The sequence below is a fragment of the Tachypleus tridentatus genome, chromosome 13 (genome assembly GCF_004210375.1).
Source record: "Tachypleus tridentatus isolate NWPU-2018 chromosome 13, ASM421037v1, whole genome shotgun sequence".
Classification (NCBI taxonomy): domain Eukaryota; kingdom Metazoa; phylum Arthropoda; class Merostomata; order Xiphosura; family Limulidae; genus Tachypleus; species Tachypleus tridentatus.
In genome coordinates this window covers 243,116,061-243,131,356 of record NC_134837.1, presented here as the reverse complement: position 1 = coordinate 243,131,356, position 15,296 = coordinate 243,116,061, and the positions used below count along the sequence as shown (strand labels likewise).

Sequence of the window (15,296 nt, the reverse complement as noted above, 5' to 3'; positions counted from 1 at the left end):
ATTGTTGACAAGTGAAATAAACATAAACATTAGTAGCAAGACAAAAACCAGCATGAAAATGAGCATATATGGCACAGTGAATATGAGTTTATTGATGCATTAGCTGACATACCTTTTAATACTGATAAGTCCAGACACGCATATATTTCATGTTTCCGATGTTAACTGTTTGTCGGTAGAAATAGACGGCGTAAGTCTAAATACGAGTGATAAACCAAGAATATAGAATGATTTAATTCTTTTGTGACGATGTCATAAAATTTCAAGTGAAACACAGAATAAGCTTTAGACTGATAAAAATTGCCGTATGCTGTTTAAACATCACGTTTTATTGTAGATAATATTAACTGAAACCTTTCTTCCGGTATCTATTGAATAACTGTTAGGGCTAAACCTGTGCTCAGAGTGATACTGTATTTCTGTTTCTTGAGTTCGTACTGGAGTCGTATGCCGTCGCTAAGGCTAACTTATGGATTTTCCAACATGCATTCTATATATGTTTATGTGAGTGCGTTTTCGAGTATATAATACGTATTGATAATAGACATATATGTTATACAGGTCACTTACTGTGTGGACTTGCTCATTACGTAGGTTTGAAATTATAGTTGTGCAGTGGGATGATAATAAGTTAATTAGAGTTAAAATTTAGCTTCCTGATTGAAATTAAGAACACACTATATGTGTATATGTATATATACGTATGGGTGTGCCCGAATTTAGGGAATATATGATATATATATATATAAATATATACTTACGGTTTTGCTTACATGCATATCAAGTTTCTCTTTACGGATTCATTATCGTACCAAGAGATACGTGAGTAGTTACTTCACGATATATAATGACATTTACGCCCAACAGCGTAAACGTATTTCTGTTTAAATTTTACTATATAATTATTCTTAGATATTTCAGATAAGTATTTCAGTAAAGTATAAGCTTACATTGCAATTCGTTTAGCAGTCGAAAGTGTGGATCATGTAAACAAAATATTTTTCTCATGATATTTTTAAACCTCAGAAAAAATTAGATTGAATTCTAATGCTAATAAAGCAAAACACAGTAATAGAATAAAAAATCAGGAAACTAGAGCTGCAGCTAGTTGAAAAATATTGGTAAACGACCTGAAAACACTGATCTAAGACTCAAACCAAAACATGGAAGGAAATAGAGTTGTGTGAAGCTCAGTCTACACTATAGAATAGAAATACAGATATCTAAAAGTTAAACTATAACATAATAAATAAGAGGAAAATTTAGCTATACAAGAGAAGAAAAAACTTACAAGTCTTAAAACAAAGTTTGGATAGCCGAAGCCACAAGTGGCAGTGTGCGGAAGAATCTGGCAGTAATTGGAGCCAAAAATATTTATAAAACTCTGGCAACAAACATGTATTGGAAATAATGTTTGCAGAAAATATGAGCTACATGTGAGGGCGGTGTTAGAAGACTTGATCTCTAAGTGTAAATGAAAATGCAGTGACCACAAAACACGGGACGTACTGGATGTGTATTTAAGATACTCAGAGAACGTAAGCGGTCCATGAAACCAAAATGATTTGGAAAACTTGTGTCAATACTGTATTCGATTATCTGTAGACTGTAATGGTATATTTATTCTGACGACGTTTTTGCACCATACAATTCAAATTATTGACTTAATAAGCGACATACATGTCTGTTAAAGTGGAGTCGCCAACCACTGTGACAGTCACGAAACAGTACATGAATTACATCTGATTTTGAAACCTAAAATCTTTATCAAGAATTACTGGTTACTTCATACACATATACTTATATTTTTGCTTATCACATAGGCTCACCTACTCTAACAGTTACTAATATTAACTATCGATTAGAGAAAGCTACTTAGACAAAAAGTAAAACCGAAAACCAATTTGGAAAAAGTATAAATAATGAAATAAATTATTCTTACGTTCTTACGTACAAAGATTAGGACACATACTTTTATCAGGAGAGGACCAATGATAATAACATGAATTTGTTTACCTTTTCTCTTAAGTTGGAGCACAGATCAAACCTTAAAACTGCCTAATTGTTAGATAATTGTTTGATTTGATCAAGGCATTTAAAATGGCTTAAATAATAATATATTTATTTGCACAGTACTTTACATCTCCTAAAATGTAATCGTTTATTTTTCACGCTACTCTGATATTATTTACAGTTGTGGCACGGACAGGATTGAGGTTATAACACAAGGACGTTCACTCAAATCCAAATTGTAGAACAGAGTGTTAAGTGAGCTTCCCGTTGTATTAGCTATTTCTTTAAATTTCATATAGACTAGTATAAAGTTTTCTCTCTTTGATCAACACTAGCGCATTTGTGTTTAAAGTTACTCTCTGAATATTTTGTATGTAATTACCATTGCATCAAAAACGCCAAATATATGGAAATAAAAGGAGCTATGTGTAATTTTTAATATATTTAGTGAGCAAAATACGTAAACTTTTGAAACCCAATATATGATGATTTGGAACTTCAGGTAAACGAGAGAGATTATTTGTCACTTTTGACATGAAAACTTTGGAATACGTGAAACCATTAAACACGTATAACTAATAAGTGTACAACATTCGAATAAAATCCAAAATTCTATTTAATTGATTAGTGTTTAAGGTGTCCAGTCCCAGAACAAAAGGATAAAAATTAGCGCCTCAATACTTGTGAACACACTCCGCCCTTTCAGGTGCATGTTATAAACGTGATAGTCATTAGCATTATTCGCTTCAAAGTCGGACAAAACTCTTATGGCGGTGGACGCTGATGAATAGTTACATTCTAATGGTAAATAGTTTAAAACTAGGGACAACTATACATAAAATCTCGACATCTTTGAGCTGGTCATTCAGCCCATGTGTCGAATAAGTCTCCTTTAACGTTGCTTGTTTGGAATTTCGCGCAAAGCTACACGAGGGCTATCTGCGCTAGCCGTCTCTAATTCAGTGTAAGACAAGAGAGAAGGCAGCTAGTCATCACTACACACCGCCGACTCTTGGGGTGCTCTTTTACCTGCGAATAGGGGATTGACTGTAACATTACAATGCCCTCACGGCTGAAAGGGCGAGCATGTATGGTGCGACTTGGATTCGAACCCGCTCCCCTCAGATTAACAATTGAGTGCCTTAACCATCCGGCCACGTCGAGCCAGCTTTTACATATAATGGATTAAGAGTTATAAATATATATATATATATATATATCACTGAATAGAACGTGACTTACTATTTTTGTTTTTTTTTACTAAGTAAATTGTCTGAAAACCGTTCTTAGTTTTAAACTTTATTGCTAATGCAAATTATATGTAAATTAATACTTTATAATTTGTGGATCTTAATGTTACAGATACAGAACCTCACAGGAAAAAGCAGGATCCAATGAAATAAAGAAGTTTTGTCTGAGAGTTTTTGGAGACGACAAGTTTCTGTTACTTAATCTTGTTCAAAATTAAAATCGAATCACAGATATAGATACTAACATAGTATTTTTGTAAACCACCATATGGCTTTAATATATAGTGTTTTGTGGTGAATATGAGTAATACGTTTCTTACCGAATTTAGTAATGTAGTGTTTTTTGTAGTGCTTTAAGCAATTCAGAAAGTTTTGTTGTGATCTTAACGACTCAGGCTGTTTTAGCAACCTCAATCATTAAGTAATTTATTAGCGACTTTGATCAGTCAGTAAGTTGTGCAGAGAATTTACTGATTTACTATGTCATGTGGCGGGTTTAACCATCCAATGAATTTTTGTAGTGATTTTAACATTTCTATAAAAAAATTATTAACCTCAGATTTCTAATAGGTTTTGTAGTCAGCATAACTCTTTATCAAGTCTTGTAATGAACTTAGTAGTTCATAAAGATTTTATTCATTTTTTTGAGTGACCAATCTTGATATCAAATTTAAATAATGACAAAACATACCAAGGCTATAGCAACAAATATTTTTTAATCGAACGTTTTGGAATTTGCAAATTTTGTCGTTAGCGAGTCGTAGTAGAAATAAATTAAAAGTATGATATCAAACAGAGGAATAATAATTTATATAAAGTAAATATCGACATGTGTTAAGAGCTAGGACAGCTAGGGTTAAAACTATTTACCTTTATAACGGGGTGTAAGAGACGAATTTTAAACAAAAGATGATAAATAGAAGAATTTAGGTTACTGTTTAAGTTTGCTTGTTTTTTGAATTTCGCGCAAAGCTAAACAAGGGCTAGCCATCCCTAATTTAGCAGTGTAAGACTAGAGGGAAGGCAGCTAGTCATCACCATCCACCGCCAGCTCTTGGGCTACTCTTTTACCAACGAATAGTGGGATTGACCGTTACATTATGACGCCCCTACGGCTGAAAGGACAAGCATGTTTGGTACAACGGGGACTCGAATCCGCGCCCCTCAGATTACGAGTCGAACGCCTTAATTCACCTGGCCATGCCGGCTCCTGCTGTTTAGGAGTAATAACAATATGTAAATGGTAAAGTTTCTTTGATGAAGTTAAAAGTCACCGCATTTTTCGATGTATAAGAAACACATTCTTTTCCATAAAAAGAGGTCTCAAATCCCCCTACGTCCTATACACAGAAGGTAAACAGTTTTATGCCTCTACTAGTTTTGAAGTATTCTAAAGAATAATAAAGGAGTATACTGATCTTGAACAAATAAATAAATGATAACTGTGAAAAATATTTTTTTTCCCTGAAGATCGCCTTGAAAATAGGGGTGCGTTTTATACACCGAAATATACGATAATTTTCGAACGAATCTTAGACAAGAATAGTTTTTAATATATTTCCATTACAGTTTGTTAGTAAGTGAATTTCTAAGCTGCGAAACTTTCCATTATATAAATGTTTGTTGATATAGCTGGGGTAATAAGTGAATTTGTAAGTTGCGAACTTTTCATTATACAAATGTTTGTTGATATAGCTGGGGTAATAAGTTAATTTGTAAGTTGCGAACTTTTCATTATATAAATGTTTGTTGATATAGCTGGGGTAATAAGTGAATTTGTAAGTTGCGAACTTTTCATTATACAAATGTTTGTTGATATAGCTGGGGTAATAAGTTAATTTGTAAGTTGCGAACTTTTCATTATATAAATGTTTGTTGATATAGCTGGGGTGTTTTGTGTATATTATTAAATTTTATAGCGTACATAAATTTTGATGTCGCTTATAATCAGTGAGTTCTGCAAAGAAGTTAAACATTGAGTAAGGTCTCGTATATGTTTAATTGAAATTTAACAATTTACTAATTTATTTGATGTTTAAAACACCCTATACGTTTCATTGGAATTTAACTATTCACTAATTTTGTAGCGAGTTTAAGCATCCAATAAATGTTATGAAGAGATTATCCAATCGCTAAGTTTAATGGAGAGATTAACCATTCTGAAACGTTTTGGTAACCGAGCTATAGAGAAAGTTTTCTGGTGAGTTTAACCAATAACTTTTATAGCGATATCTAGGAAGTGTCATAATAATTTAAACTATTTCTTACGTTATCTTTAGTCACATTTAATCACTGAGGAAGTTTTGCATAAAAATTAGTTTTTTCTGTAAACTATGTTCTTATCTTAGCTATCCAGCAAGTTTTGTGCTGAGTAAAACCATTCAATGAGTTTGTGGATCCAGTAATTTTGTTGTTAATTCAACATATTTATAGTAGTATTAATAATTGTGAAAGTTTTGTAGCGAAATTAATCGATTTTAATATTTTTTGTTAGTTTAGCATTTTAGTATGTTTAAAGAAAACTTATTTGTTGAACATGTTTTAATTGTTTTTGGTATTTCATTCATTTTTATGAGGACGTTAACCAATTCGTATCTTTGAAATATAAATAAGCGAACGTTAAAACAGCCTTGAATTTATTATTTTGATTCTAAATTGTGTTCTTTTCATCTTTTCAGCTAATCATATAATAAAAAAGCCTGCAAGATAAGTAAGTACAGAATATTCTTAGGATGCTGCTGTATAAAACAAAATCAATGCCTTTAAAATGGTTACATCTACAAAAATAATTATAACCGAATTTTAATCATCGAACTTCTAATGGAAGAAATATACATTTTTTATATTTACAAGAGAGGATTATTTTGTACCATGCTCTTGGGGCTAATGGATAGGATCTTGTGAAACGGAGTAAAAAGTACTTTAGATAAAAAAGTTAAGTCAGTGTTTGCACATTTTTACCACTTGCTAGGACAGATATTTTTCTTGTTATCAAAATACTGTTACGATGTCTTTGCTAACGTAATGTCATAGAAGTATGTTTAATTTCTGGATGATCTGTTAATGTATGAAAAATGTTAGTACAAGTCGATATTCTGCTAATTTAAGAAAGTTGTCAAATTTTCCTAAATCTCCGAATGAACCGATTATACTGAGTGGTATCTATGCTTTTCTTTATTAGCTTGTTTACAGTAGATCATTAATATATTGATCTAAATGTACATTTAGAATATAAATTTAGTTTACGCACAAATAAATGTGTTATTAATGTTAGCTACCAAAGTCATCAAATTGCTTTAACAAAATTCCATGTTTATCAATAATTTATATATTAAATATCGAATCCAATATAAGCACTTTCGATAAATATGTTTAAGTTACGTCTTAATTAACTGTAGCGTTTTAAAACATTGTGTATGTATTTTCGGTCAGTGGATGAAGCTGACGATATTTAGCATTCCGAAGTCAGTAAACCATTAACTTTGGAAAAAGAATACACTTTGTGAAATAAACTGAATGTTGTATGAGTTAAAATCATGTTTTATTTCCTTGTTACAGATTGTAAATCTTCATACCACCAAGGTGCTACTCACATTTTACACTGAACATTAAAATTGTGTTAAAATAAAACAACTTATTTGACGTATGTGTCATTGGTGCATGAAGTGCAAATTTCACCAAACCTTACATTAAATATATATTTGTAAACTATCTTATCTAATAAAGCAGCCATCAAACCGAAACAAATATGAATTATACAAGTGATAAAAAATGCAAAATAACAAATGAAAGTTTAATGCGGACATTCCGGGTTAAGTTTTTTTTGCATCGCTATAATTAAGTTATGAATCCCTTTTCAATGACCGTTGCTTTACAAATTTAGCAGGTTTTTCTCTTGTTAGCTAGCTACTATATTAGGGTTCAGTTTAGTGGTGTAAAACATTATGAGTACATAGGTGTATTATTTAAAGTCTCACGAAAGCGATCATTTCCTGATTTCCTTCTTTTGGTCAAAATTAAACTATAAAACATAACATTATAAAAGTTTAGGTATATTACTTTTTAACCTATAAAATTGTATATACTTTCAACGTATAAAAGTGTATATAATATTTGTCTATACTTCCGTGCGTGATCATATATGTCGTCGTTATCGGTAAATACGGCATAACTTTCTAAGGCTTTAGTCTAATACTGTCATTGTAATATAGTCACGTGATTGAATATTATCGTTACTAAGGGTTGCTGCTAAAAGATTAAAATGAATTGAAGGCGATTTTATATTGTTCAGATGCTACCTTTTATTAAATTTATGTTACGTTATAAAACGATCCACAGTCTGTCCATTTAACTGAAGTACCTAAAATATATTTCATAATTTTCCTTTCTTAATTATTTTTGACACATTTATCAATTTTTGTAATCACAAAATCTGAAAGAAAATAATAATAATTTTGGCCAACCCCGTTATTTTATTTCATAATTATTAAAATGTTTTTTTTTTCAGATATGAATTTCAATAAAGGTTTGGTTAGAATATTACTATGTAATTTTTACCAAAAATAAATTGTACCTGAAATATACATTTGACTAAGGGTATATATACACATATATAGAAGCCCTATATTCAATTTTCCATAATTTTTTTTTGATAACTCGCGAATTATTTTAAAAAACAAACAAAAGAAGGTTATAAATCTAACAAATATATTAATGTTCATTAGGTAAAGAAGTATGAATTATTTGTATAAATTTAAGTGAATTTCTAAACGTGTTTAAGCACCTGATAAGAACCAAACTATTAGATAGTGTTGCGGTGACGTTTTGTTTTCATTCGTTCAGTAAATTAGACATAACGAAAACGCCATGAATTAGGATTTTCTTTCACTTTATAGACTATATGGAGTTTTGTTTTTACTAATACCCAACGGTTAATATGTAAAGGTTTGTGCACGCTTAATGGAGAAAACGTGATCACTTCTAATTTACATCTCACTGGGAGTAAAACATTAATCAAAAGTATACACGGTATACTTCCAGAAATGACTTGGAGCGCAATTCTGTATTTCTCTGCCTCTGTTCCTATAGAGTCAATTGCCCCAACAAGTTAATGACAAATATAAATCTCTCTTGTTTAAATTATGTCTGTGACAGTCTGTTGCATATTTTAATGTACTGTATTCACCCAGTTTTCAAATATTTTACTCAAGAAACTGAAGATGAATTACACACACACTAGACTCATCAAGTTATTAACTGAAATCTCCACCTAAAAGTCTTTTCAATTAAATTGATGTGCATTTTATACTCAACCCTACTACTTTTGAAAATTAGTTATATAAATGTTAACATACTGGCTAGGCGGTATTGTATTTTAATATTTTGTGACATCAAAAATGGGCATGTAATTTGTCAAAAAGTTCTATTTTCAGGTCCTATTGGCTTAAAAAGTGTGACGTCTAATTTACTCTAAATCCGTCTCCAAAAAAGCTTTTATAATTAAGGATATTGATTTTGCAGTAGGCGTTATTATAAACTTTGAAGGTGCGTTAACACATGTTACTGGACTGGATTTATTTTTAAAAATCTACGTATTTTCTCAACTGCAGTTTAAGTTATAAATATTTCTAATTCTGTAAATCCGCAGTGGATTTCCTTTCAATATAGAAGAGTTATATAAAACATTAATAAAATCTGGAATGATCTCTGATTAGGTAATATAAGGACATCTTATTAACAAGTCCTAACATCATAACGCCTCCAGAATACTCTTGGTAGATTCGGTGTAAATATATTAAAAAAAAACAAGCATATTCCACAAATCACACACTGTCTCAAGTTTGCTGTTTGAAATGAACTAGTTTTGATCCCAATTTATACTGTTAACTTGGTTGAACTCATAAAACTGTATGAACTGTTGGAGGATTGAAAACTCGTGCATCCAAATTGTATACCATGTTAATTATTTTATATTTCTAAAGCAATGTTGTACAATAGTTGGAATACATCTATCGTTTTATTGATTGGCAGATAGTCTGTCAATTTTTTTTTACAGGGACTAATTCTATTTTGTAAATTGTCATGTATACCCAAACCTCAAATCAAACGAGAACATTCACTGTATTCACAAGTCTTACCGATTTCTTATGCTTATGTTTTTAATTTAATTGTTTTCCCCAAGTGAATAAATTGTTGAATTACAACGATGCTCAGATATGAATAATGCATTATACAGGAGTTATTTAGAAGGCAGAAAATAATGGTGAGATATAGAGCAGGGTCTCATGGGATAGTTATTACTCTTCGAAACAACTACCACTACTGTCTGATTGTTTGTATCTAAGCTAAACAAATTGGGATAAAAGCTAGGTATACAAACAAAAATTAAATATAATATTGAAAATACTAGACTAACTGATGATTGTCGGTATCAGATTAACAGTTATTTTAGCAGTTTAAAAAAAGAGAAAAATATTAACAGCTAGGTATACAAATAAAAATTAAATATAATATTGGAAATACTAGACTAACTGATGATTGTCGGTATCAGAGTAACAGTTATTTTAGCAGTTTAAAAGAAGAGAAAAATATTAACAGCTAGGTATACAAATAAAAATTAAATATAATATTGGAAATACTAGACTGACTGATGATTGTCGATATCAAATTAACAGTTACTTTAACAGTTTAAAAGAAGAGAAAAATATTAACAGTTAGGTCTACAAATAAAAATTAAATATAACATTGGAAATACTAGACTAACTGATGATTGTCGATATCAAATTAACAGTTATTCCAACAGTTTAAAAGAGCAGAAAATATTGATATGTCCCAATGTCATGAGGCATGCAACAAGAAACGAAAGAAATAGGACTAGCGTGAGACTTTTCAATAGTGGAAAGAAACGATGCCGAAAGACGGAGTTTCAGAGTTCTAGGCATACAAGAAATGGACCAAATGAAAACTAGAAAAGTATCTTATAGGAACGTTTAAAGCTAAATGGTAGATTCTTGAGTGTAGTTTCGTCAGAGTAAACGAGAATTTAAAAATATAAATTCACAACTGTGTATGGACGATGTCTCTTTATTTATAAAGGGTGGATTTATAAATTCAATCATCCTGCTTCTTGGGTCAGAAATATGCGCATTAAATGTGGATGAAATACTGATATATGATTGATAAGTATTACATACAGTTTGCTACTGTTAATACAATACTTAGAAAATACAAACTATTTTTTTTAGGTTACAAGTAAGGCTCTAGTATATTTGAGATTGAACACAAGGGTACCCAACGGGACGTATGTGCTCTTCCTACAACTGGAATCGAAACCCAATTTCTAACGTTGTAAGTCCGCAAACATACTACTCTGTCACTGTGGGACGAGTAATATTATAATAAGAAATTCTTGGAGATAAGGACTTGGAGAAAGAATTAGGATAATTATTCGACTTTTTTAAATGAGGTGTTTGGAGTTCTCAAAACTACTTTATCACATGAAAAAAATCACTCCTTTAGACTGATTAAAGGAAAATCTTTATAATTTCTGGCTAGATATTACAGTCAGTGAAGAGGTTTGCTGGCAGAAGGTTTAGGAAATGAGCATATGTAAAAAGTAAACAAAGCAACAAGAATATGAAATCATCATCTCGAAAGCTATCAAGGGTAAACTGTTTGCTATTAATGTACAAGAGATAATGTTGATACTCATTCGCATTTGCATATGAATGTGAGAGACACCAGGTTAATTTTGGCTGGGGATTCTCTCCCTCTCACGAAAACGATAGGGATCCGTCACAGGAAGAGGCCAATAGTTTGGTTTAGTTTGTTTTGAATTTCGCGCAAAGCTACATGAGGGCCACCTGCGCTAGCCGTCCCTAATTTTGCAGTGTAAGACTAGAGGGAAGGGAGCTAGTCATTACCACCCACCGTTAACTCTTTGGTTACTCATTTACCATCGAATAGTGCGATTGATCGTCACGTTATAACGCCCCCACGGCTGAAAGGGCGAGCATGTTTGGTGTAACGGGGATTCGTTGCGTGAAATTAAAAAGAAACCAAAGCATAAACTTAGAGAACAAACTGTGATTCAAGTGTAAGATTTGTAGATAGCTTTCGGGTTCTATTCTCTCTCTCTCTCTATATATATATATCTACATATACATGTGTACAACTCTTATATACAAAGCCAATGAGAAGCATTTAAAATAATAACTAATGCAAAGAAAAAAGACACGCGGTATCGTATTCTCTAGTAGCTAACACAAATTATTCTTCTTAGATAATTGGATACAGTCACGAAAGATCGAAATTTACATCGTCGTTAGTAACGTTTTGTTTAATGTAAAACAGAAAATAAATTTCCTGTTACATTGTTTCAGGCGAAACCGAGGGATTTATAATAATTGTAATAAATGTATAAATTTTGTGTATCATAAAATGTTTTGTGGTCTCGAAATATTAAGATATAAACTCGAAAATGGATCATATTTATATTGAAGCATAATTTAGCAAAAGAAGTAAAAAATAGGGTATTGCGGTATTTATCTATTATATATATATATAAAACGGTAATTGAAATATGTTATTAAACACTGTTGTTTCTAGTGTATATTGATAAAAATGTTTGACCTCCGTAATATCACGTTATTCATAATAATACACCATCAAGAGGTATATTTCACTCTGTATTAATTTGTTTCAAGAAGGAACAAAATAAATGTTGTACAGAAATCTTATAGTCACTATGCTTTAAAAGGTGTACTGTAATGTAAACACATTATAAAATACTTTACAAATTAAAATCAATCTCAAAACTTCTCTTTTGACATCAGCTTGAACAAGTATTATGCGTGAGTGCAAAATATATGCTAAATAAAGAAGAAACTGAACAAACATGGCCATTTCGAATGATAGGCATTCTTTTTAAAGAAGCTTATTGCTACACTCAAATCACTTTCAAATGAATACTCTTACAAATTTTGTGTACATGGCCCGTCATGACCAGGTAATTAGGGCATTCGACTCGTAATCTGAGAGTCCCGGGCTCGAATCCCCGTCACACCAAACACGCTCGCCCTTTCAGACGTGGGAGCGTTATAATGTTACGGCCAATTCCACTATTCGATGGTAAAAGAGTAGCACGAGTTGGCGGTGGGCGGTGATGACTAGCTGTCTTCCCTTTCGTCTTACACTAATAAATTAGGGATGGCTAGCACAGATAACTCTCTTGTAGTGTGCTCATAATTCAAAAACAAACATTAATTTTTGTAAAAGAGTTTAAGATATCGATATAAGGTGAATACGTTTTGAAAGATTTATTTTTTTTAATAAAGAAATAACATGCACAACTCCATACATTTTCTCAGCAGTAAGTCTCAAGACTCATAACATTAAAAACAGGGTTTCGATACTCGTGAAACGCAGCATAAATAGCCCATTGTGTAGCTTTGTGTTCAACAACAACAGCTCAAATATTTAAACAGGACAAAATAATTCACGTACCAATGGAAATACATTTTAATAAATCACAAAATAATAACGATTTGCCTACCTGTGTATACATATATTAGTAATTATATTATTGAACATTTAGGCTGAACGTAAACCAAGCATAGATAATCTGTTAGCTGATACGAGAAAGTGTTATTAGATTACTAAATTATAATATTTTTCTAAATTTATATTTTTATTTTCCCAGATATATATCTATTTTTGATAGTTATTTTGCATGTGTTAGGTACAAAAAATACCATTTAAGATCCAACTATGTTAAACTGGATCTACTGAGTTAATAATTACCCTGCCGTTAGCATTAGCTATCGATTTCACTCCCGTATTATTACGTTCAGGGCGTTGTCTGAAGGTAAAAATGAACACTGGAAACATGGGAGTTTTTTCTTTACATAATTTAATTCCCGGTTCCCCCTTTTATAATTTTGTCCTTTATTTGTCATATCCGCTAACATGTCTCAATCGATAAAATGTAATAATGTATAATAAGTAACTCTAGTGGTTTCTTGCATGCTTTAATTGCGTAATACCTAAATAATGGCGATTTTCCAACAAATATTGATTTATTATTCTTTGGCATTCGACATTTGACGAATTAGTTTCGGTTTCTACAAAACTTGCCACAATAATCCTACCAAGTTATTACGTACATACTAAATACCACATATTTAAATAGCTATTGTACCTTTCTTCATTCTGCACTGGATATGAATTTTGTATACTGAAATATGTAGCTCATTTTATACGCTTTCTTGAAGAAAGCCCATCTGGTTGGTACTCAGTTGGTGTTGGAATATATTTACCAAAACCTTTCTGTTTCTTAATACAATGGTCATGCACTATTCAGTTTTAAAGTGTTTTTGTTTCTTGCTTATACTCTGTCGCTTCTACACTCTTTAATTATTAATAGTTTGATTGAAAAGAGCGACTGTTTGAAATCTTTATACGTTTAACGACACACGTATTAATAATATAAAAAGATACGATCTACTAAAAGTTTTATTTCTAACCTACATCTCTAGGCAACCACAGCTATCGAAAACCTAAAAACAAACAGAGCATGAAGTAAAGTTAATGCAATTAAGTCATAAAATAAATTTAGCATATAAATGATCAAATGAATTACGTACTAATTTCATCACCTGAATGAGAAGAGAGAATACATAATTTAATAAAATTTCCAGGTCTACTTAAGAGTTCGTGTTACATTGGATCTGATTTATCCTTATGTTTGTGACCGACCTAACTCTGCCTTGAATAGAAAGTATTATAAGACCACGACGCAGTTTGTAAAGAATATTTCTTTCACAGTTAATTACTGACTTAAAGTGATTCATCTGTTGATATAATGCTTGGTGTCTCTCTCTACGTGCAAACACAGTTTACATTTATGTCTGAAAAAATAATTAATATTGACAAGGTTTGTAAATGTTTCACATTAATTGCCTCGTGCGTTTGAAATTGAAGGTTATTCTATAATGATGCATTAGTCAAAAGCAACTAATTTTTCTTAATAATGAGATATGATATTAATACATTAAACTAAAAGATATATGTTGTGCACGTTAGTAGAATAAATTTATTCTCTATTCGCATTATTACATTGATGTAACACAGTATATCTATCAATTTATTGCTAAAAACAAATGGATTGGCAAGTATTCCTTCAGTTGCTTAGCGACACTATGTTGATAGTACAAACAACTGCGAAAAACCCTGCTCTGAGAAACCGTTTGTACAAAAACATGAACATACATAAAAACTTTAACTTTTATAGAATGAGACAGCATTTAATAGAGCAATTTAATAGAGAGCGAGCAATATAATAAGTCGTAAAATAATTAATATTGTTTGTTTAAGCAATCTTCAGACTTTTTCTTCCATTTTTCTACTAAACTTCATTGGGTAAAACAGAGTACACAAAATATAATGAAACTCTATTAACGCATTTTACTGATTATTCCAAATTCAGATAATATATTTTATATAGAGCATCATCTAGTGAGAAAATTTCCGAAATTTCCGTTAATAAAAAGTAAACACAACCGTGTATCTAATATTATTAAACTGATATTCAATTTTAGTTCTTTAAAACGTGCATTTGATATCTTAAAATAAACCACGCAAAGTGAAAAATATACATTTCTTTGTTCTATTTGAAATACTGTATGCGCTAATCGTCCCTAATTTTAAAGTGATAGCATAGAAAGAAGGCATTTAATCAACACCACCCACAGCCAATCTTTGGAATAATTATTTACAAATAAATAGTCGGATTGACTTTCACATTATAACGTTTCCCATGGGTGATAGGTTGAGCATATTGTCTTTTTTTTTGTTATTTCGTCCAAAGCTCAACGAGGGTTATCTACTCTAGCCGTCTCTAATTTAGCAGTGTAAAACAAGAGGGAAGGCAGCTAGCCATCATCACCCACTGTAAACTCTTGGGCTACCCTTTTACTAACGAATAGTGTGATTGATCGATCGTCATAACACCACCCACAGCTAAAAGGGCGAGCA

At 31.3% G+C, this 15,296-nt stretch overlaps 1 protein-coding gene across 1 annotated transcript in view; it reads left to right on the top strand.

Annotated features, from left to right (window-relative positions):
* Window positions 1-6,775, top strand: part of LOC143239438 (uncharacterized) — a 59,462-nt gene extending 52,687 nt beyond the window's left edge. Inside the window, exon 6 of the mRNA XM_076480495.1 lies at window positions 3,376-6,775. The gene's annotated coding sequence lies outside the window, so the exon portion shown is untranslated. The remainder of the gene's footprint in view (window positions 1-3,375) is intronic.
* Window positions 6,776-15,296: the final 8,521 nt, after the last annotated feature.